The following is a 6,000-nucleotide window of genomic DNA, read 5'->3' as shown; positions in this document are numbered from 1 at the left end:
GCCAGTCGAACGCATGATTTTTATTGTAAGAGACTAGAGAATTAGATTAAGGAGTAAAGTCCTGCCCTTGTTATAAATTTACAGTGTGAAGGCACTATCTTTGAATGACAAGCACGCCATTTGGCAATGCTATCCAAACTTTTATTATTCCTGTTCTTTCTTTAAAAAATTCAGTAGCATGGAGTTTGCTTTTTTAGACTTTATACGCATCAGAAAGTAATTCGTATTTGATTTAAAATTGTAAATGTATCATTATTTTTGATATTGTACTGACGTTTTTATTTTTGTTTGAAGGAAAATATCAGATCTTCCAGTTAGAAATCCATGCTGGTTTAATAATCTAAAAGGTTTCCGAAAACATTCATAACATTCAGAAAACGAGGACATTTCAAGATGGCCGCGTTATTCGGGCATGTAGAAGGGACCTGTTTTTTTCTCGTTCACTGTTTGCCTTTATGGCTGGCAGCCCAGTGTCTGTGAGGATTATTGCGGCTGAATACGATTGTGCACAGTGTGATCTGAAGGAGTACTGGGGAACAGAGTGTTAGCGGTTTGCTTCGAGGTGATGACCTACCTGAAGACCAAGCAGTCGCCGTAAGAGGAGTCGTTAAAAAGTTTTGCTGTGAGTACTGAGCATTGAGCGCTTGGCACGACACTAGACTTGTATTTAACAGATGAACCAGAAAGATTAGGTACCTTTACGTAAAAAAAATAAGTATGTCGGGATATCCCCCTGGCATGTTCTATGGCGCTTTACGTTTAGTATTTTTGAGTGAATGAGGCGCGATTTAAAGGAAGGGGGTTATCTGACAAATATATATGAGAACACTCAATCTGATCTAGAGCAAAGCATCCCACATCATCCGTGAGGTCATTTGAAAGGTCAGACTTTTTATTTACAAGTACATTGCATTTTAGAACTTGTAGATTCATAATACATTGTAAGCACGGGGATAAAACTAATATGTAAAGTTCGAGTCATTAGAAAGCAAGGACTGATTGAAGATGCCCCATGTGACATCGTACCCATGGCGGCAGTTATGAGCGTTACATATATGTACTCTACTCACTGATCCATGAAAGTCAGTTATACTTGTAGTCTCATGCATACCATCTTGATCCTGCCAACTCCCTTTCACGATATTTGCTCTACGCTGCTTTTCAAACTGATGCACTGTCACAAAACTGGACTCTATTAACAACCCACTCCCTCACCCTTCCAGCCTCCCGGGGAACCGCCCGATGCCCGGTACAGCCAGTCCGGCCTTGCAAACAGCAGTATGACTGAAATTGCCGACATTGATGTAAAAGCTTACATGAGATGATATTTTTCACTTAACCCACATACATATTCCCAGGCTTTACTTTGCTCAAACCCGCATACAAGAACAATCCGCAAGGAAAGGACAACCGAGCATGGTATTGTTGCAAATATCAGGATGGTCAGTAGAGTAAAAGTGCAGGACAGAGCGAGTCCATAAATCTATTTTATTGGTGCTTCCATGGCATGGACAGCAGAGAAAAGGTGTGCATGTCTAATACTCTGACGAACAACAAGGTCTTGTGATAAAGTGAACATGAGCACTGGACACACATCTGGACATATCCGTTGCATAGGGCATAGGTGTATTCAGACGTGCATCTTGTGCTCTCTAGGACTCAAGTTGCACCCTACTTACAATGCCAAAATTGAACGAAACCGGTCTGTGTTTGCGTGTGTTCCCATTCAAAGGTGACTTTGCCTAGCTCTTCCGATTGGACTGCGCCTATTTGAGCCAGCCCAAGACTGAATTGCCTATGTCTGGTTCCTGTCTGAAGTGGTATGGTGGACAAAAAGGGGCCTAAATAATTACCAGTGGCTGAGATTAATTCAAGTAATCTACCAATCATATTTTTGTTTTCCGCAGTGGGCACAATGAGTATGTTGAGACATGGGTCCCATGTTCACTTTGCCGTTTTGCTCAAGTTGCACAACACTGAGGTAGACCAAAAGGCAGAAACCAGTCTGGAGTTCCTTATGTCCCCATTCAGATAGGGCCTAGTTGTTGAGGGAGGCTTGACTGTTTGAGCAGGATTAAGGCTGGTTGATCCTTGGCTGGTTCCTGTCCGAGGTGGCATGGTTGGTAAAAAAAACTGATGCTTGGATTGTGACCCAAAGTAATTACCGGTGCCTGAGATTAAGTCAAGCAATCCACGCATCTCATTTTGTTGTCTAATTCTCTTAAGAATGGAAAAAGAGACCTGCATGTAAAAAAGCAGCAGAGCATATTGTTCCTACATGGCACATTTGGCCAGACTACTGCAGACCTGCTATCAGATTATGTCGCCATGTCACCATGTCACACTGAATCTATATTTTTCACAAGGGATTAAATGAAAACACTGGTTCTCACCATGAAGACTAGGGCGTCTATTAGGATGGTGGGCGGACTTTCGTCTACCCACGACCCTAGCGGTGCTGGGACCGGCCGCCAGTGGTGCGGTGGTCCCGCACTGGCAATCAGGATGCCACCTCCACAGTGGGGGTGGCATACCCCATCCACAACATTGTGGCGGGCGGTGCTCACAGCACCGCCTGCCACAATGCCATGGATGCACCTTGTGCACTTGCATGCACAACGTGGCAGGCACAGCGCGGTGTGCACCCCCGCCCAACACCCTGGGGGCCCGCAACTGGCCTCCACATTCAGGCACCACATGCCTTTTCATGGCGGAAAGGCATATTTCCGCCTGCATCTTAATATGGATGGCGGTGTCTTGCAGAGACCGCCACCATATCAAGCCCCTTTTTTGCCCGGTTGACTCGTCGACGGGCAGAAAACTGGTGGACGGTCTGTCCCCTCCGCCATCATAATATGGCGGGGGGAAATGGGATGCAGGCGGAGGTAAATGGCGGGCGGATCATCACCGCCATGCGGTCGTGGCGATTCGCCCGACATACTAATAGACCTCTAGGTGAGGTATTTGTGTTGTGGGGGAACTGCAGGCCTTGTCTTGAACATGGAAGAAAGTCTTTTGTCCTAGATGTGCTCCAGGTGAGAGTCAGATGGGCACTTGCTTGACTTTCCTCCATTCCTAAGGTGTACGGGCCGTTAATTGGCAAGCAGCAGTAAATTACATGGTGAAACTACTATAATAAGTATGCTTTCATTTACTATTAAAACTGTCTAAAACTAAAGAAACAATAGAACAGTATTCAACATTTGAGTGCTTTAAACGTAGATCTTGCCTGATTTCTGTTTCGCACAATCTCTCAGACCCCTGCAGTTATAAAATGTTAACTTTTTATCAAATTGTAGCATAAGTAGAAGAAGGCATTTTACTGGTGGTTGGAAGAGTGTTTTAAATCATATAAAACTGCAGCCCCATGTTTATTTTGGGTTCTATTCTTTCTGATTTGTAATTGCATGGTGTGCTGTTGTGGTGAAATAATGCCCCGGGGTACTGTGTCCAAGTGTGAAGAACTGCAGGGCGTAAAATTCACTGTTTCAGTCCGTCTGAAGATCCCCATCCCCCATCCTCTGAGGTTTTCAGTTGACTCGCTGTGATCTTTGCTCTGTCCCACCCCTGTAAATCTGATACGCGTCCACACTGTTGGTATTATTCCACGGTTGGCAAGTTTGGCTATGGGAGGGCGCAGGCATGACACATTTAATGAGGCAAAGGTTGGATACTTGTGCATTTAGCAGGGCAAGGGTCAGCAGAAACGGATCTGGGCACTGTGGAGTCAGCAGTGCAATTGTGAATACGTTATAGAAGTAGAAAGGGTAAATACAATCTTTGGTATAATGTGATTGGCAAAGGGTTCGTGCAGGTTAGGTTATGTTATTGCATGTGCATGGCTTCTGCGACAAGTAGTACAACTGGCACAGAGAACATTTCGAGGTGGCGTTTGAGTCGTACAGAGTGGTACAGTCAGATCGGCAGAAGGCCACAAAATGCGCGTGTGGTGCTTGGCACAGGCATTTCGGCCATGAATACATTTACCTTCTTGAGTCTGGTGTTATCGAACGCTATGTAGGCAAAGCCAGGGGGCACGGCGCTAGCCTTAACAAAACATGTAAGGGAATATTTGTGCGAAGTTGTTAAAGTGATGCGACCGGATCTGTGAGCAAAGGTGGCATAGAAAGCAAAGTTAGAAGGGGCATTGGGTGCTTGTGTGGTACGGTTACATAAAGTATATATGTGCATAATCGATATTTATTCAGTATTTTGAAAAAAAATCTTAGTTTATTTTTAATTCAAGGGTCTTATAAACACCCCTGGGAACCGAGCACTCTACGTTTCACCAGGGAGTGAGTACATAGCATGGATAGAGAAAGTGGAGAACTGTTGAAACTATAAATGGGATTGATAACTGTACATTTACATTATAGTGCAATTGCATCGTCTGCTGATAGTTTAAGTTCCATGGTACATTATTGTGGATCTGTTTCAATGCTGCACAGGAAGAATTATCCTAATAGTTCGATTTCATGTCCTTGGTTTGCAGAAAGGACAGACTGTCTAAGATCCAGGAGTAGATTGTTCTAGAATCCGAATTTGCACACTCCGAGGGCTTGTTAATGTATATTTTCTCATTGTGATATTTCTGGATTTCGAGTTGAGTTTTTGTCAAGTATGCTGGCTTTATTTGTAAGGAAAAGGGGGTGCCCCTGACGGTAGTTCCTAAATCAAGGCAAATCAATCGCTTGAAAATAAACAATTTAGGAACAAAAGTATTTTCTAGGTGGACCTAACGTGCATACACAAAATAACTACATGTACCAATTGTTACACTGTAAAGATAAACCAAGACCATACATCACACTATCCTCTAAAATATATTTTCATGTAAAAACAATTGTGTATTATTGTGGACAGAGGAAATTGTTATTCGGAATGTACTATTGTCCTCCCTTCCCCTTTTCTAAGTATTTTTATCATGACTAGTATATAAATCAACAATAAACAAATAATCATATATTTTTGAAACAATTGGTATATGTATGTTATTTTGTGTATGCACGTTGGGTCCACCTAGAAAATCCTTTTGTTCCCAAATTGTTTATTTTCAAGCAAGTATGCTGGCTTTTCCATAGAGATTAACGTGATTTCAGGCATACCATTGAGTAGGGCGTGTGCACGTTCATTGTTAAAAAGGGCAGGAGTGGAGATGGAGGTTGACCTTTGGTTTGTGTGATACCCCATACATGTTGATTTGGGTTTATTTTAGGGATTTGAAGTCTGGGTGTGAATGTCGGATGCCGAAAGATTTTTAGGTCGCAGCCCCACAGACAACCCACTCAGTGCTAATCTACTCTGCACCACTGCACTGTACGCCACTAAACTGTACACCACTTCACTCTGACACTCTACTCTGCAATACTGCGCACTCTGCCACTGAACTCAACTCTGATCCACTGCACCACTCTACTGCACTGTACACCACTTCACTCTTCCCCTCTCTACTCTGCACCGCTCTACTCTATGCCAGTGCACTCTGCTCCACACTACTATGCACTTTTGGACCCTTCCCCACTGCACTCTACACCACTTCAGTCTAGGCCAATCCACTCTGCACCACTCAATACTACACCCTCTGCGCCAGTGTACTCTACACCACTACTCTATCCCGCTCCACTCCACCCTGCACCACTCCATTCGACACCACTTCACTCTACTATGAAACAACCTACTCTATGCCACTGTACTCTATGCCACTCTACTCCCCTCTGCACCATTCCACTCCACTGCAACCAATACAGCGCCACTCTGCTCTACGCCACTGTGCTCTACCCTGCACCACTCCACTCTACTTTAAAACAGTCTACTCTGTGCACCTGCACTCAACGCCACTGCACTCTATGCCAATGCACTCTACGCCACTTTACTCGTAACCAGTGCACGCTACACCACTGCACCTATGCCAACTAGTTTGTACCACTGCAGTTTATGCCACTATGCTTTACATTCTACTCTATACTACTGCACTCTATGCCACTAAATGCTATTTCACTC

General features: G+C 44.0%; 1 protein-coding gene across 2 annotated transcripts in view; it reads left to right on the top strand.

The window, feature by feature from the left end:
* The first annotated feature begins 368 nt into the window (after nt 1-368).
* PRXL2A (peroxiredoxin like 2A) overlaps nt 369-6,000 on the top strand; it is a 304,325-nt gene continuing 298,693 nt past the window's right edge. The window contains exon 1 of one of the 2 annotated variants that reach the window (XM_086921994.1): nt 369-622. The gene's annotated coding sequence lies outside the window, so the exon portion shown is untranslated. Of the gene's footprint in view, nt 623-3,664; nt 3,768-6,000 lie in introns of those variants that run through there. The other variant, XM_086921995.1, reaches the window with a different exon arrangement.

Source organism: Lissotriton vulgaris, chromosome 5, assembly GCF_964263255.1.
Source record: "Lissotriton vulgaris chromosome 5, aLisVul1.2, whole genome shotgun sequence".
NCBI lineage: Eukaryota > Metazoa > Chordata > Amphibia > Caudata > Salamandridae > Lissotriton > Lissotriton vulgaris.
Note: the sequence above shows the minus strand (reverse complement) of the source record. Positions and strands in the feature narration are given on the sequence as shown.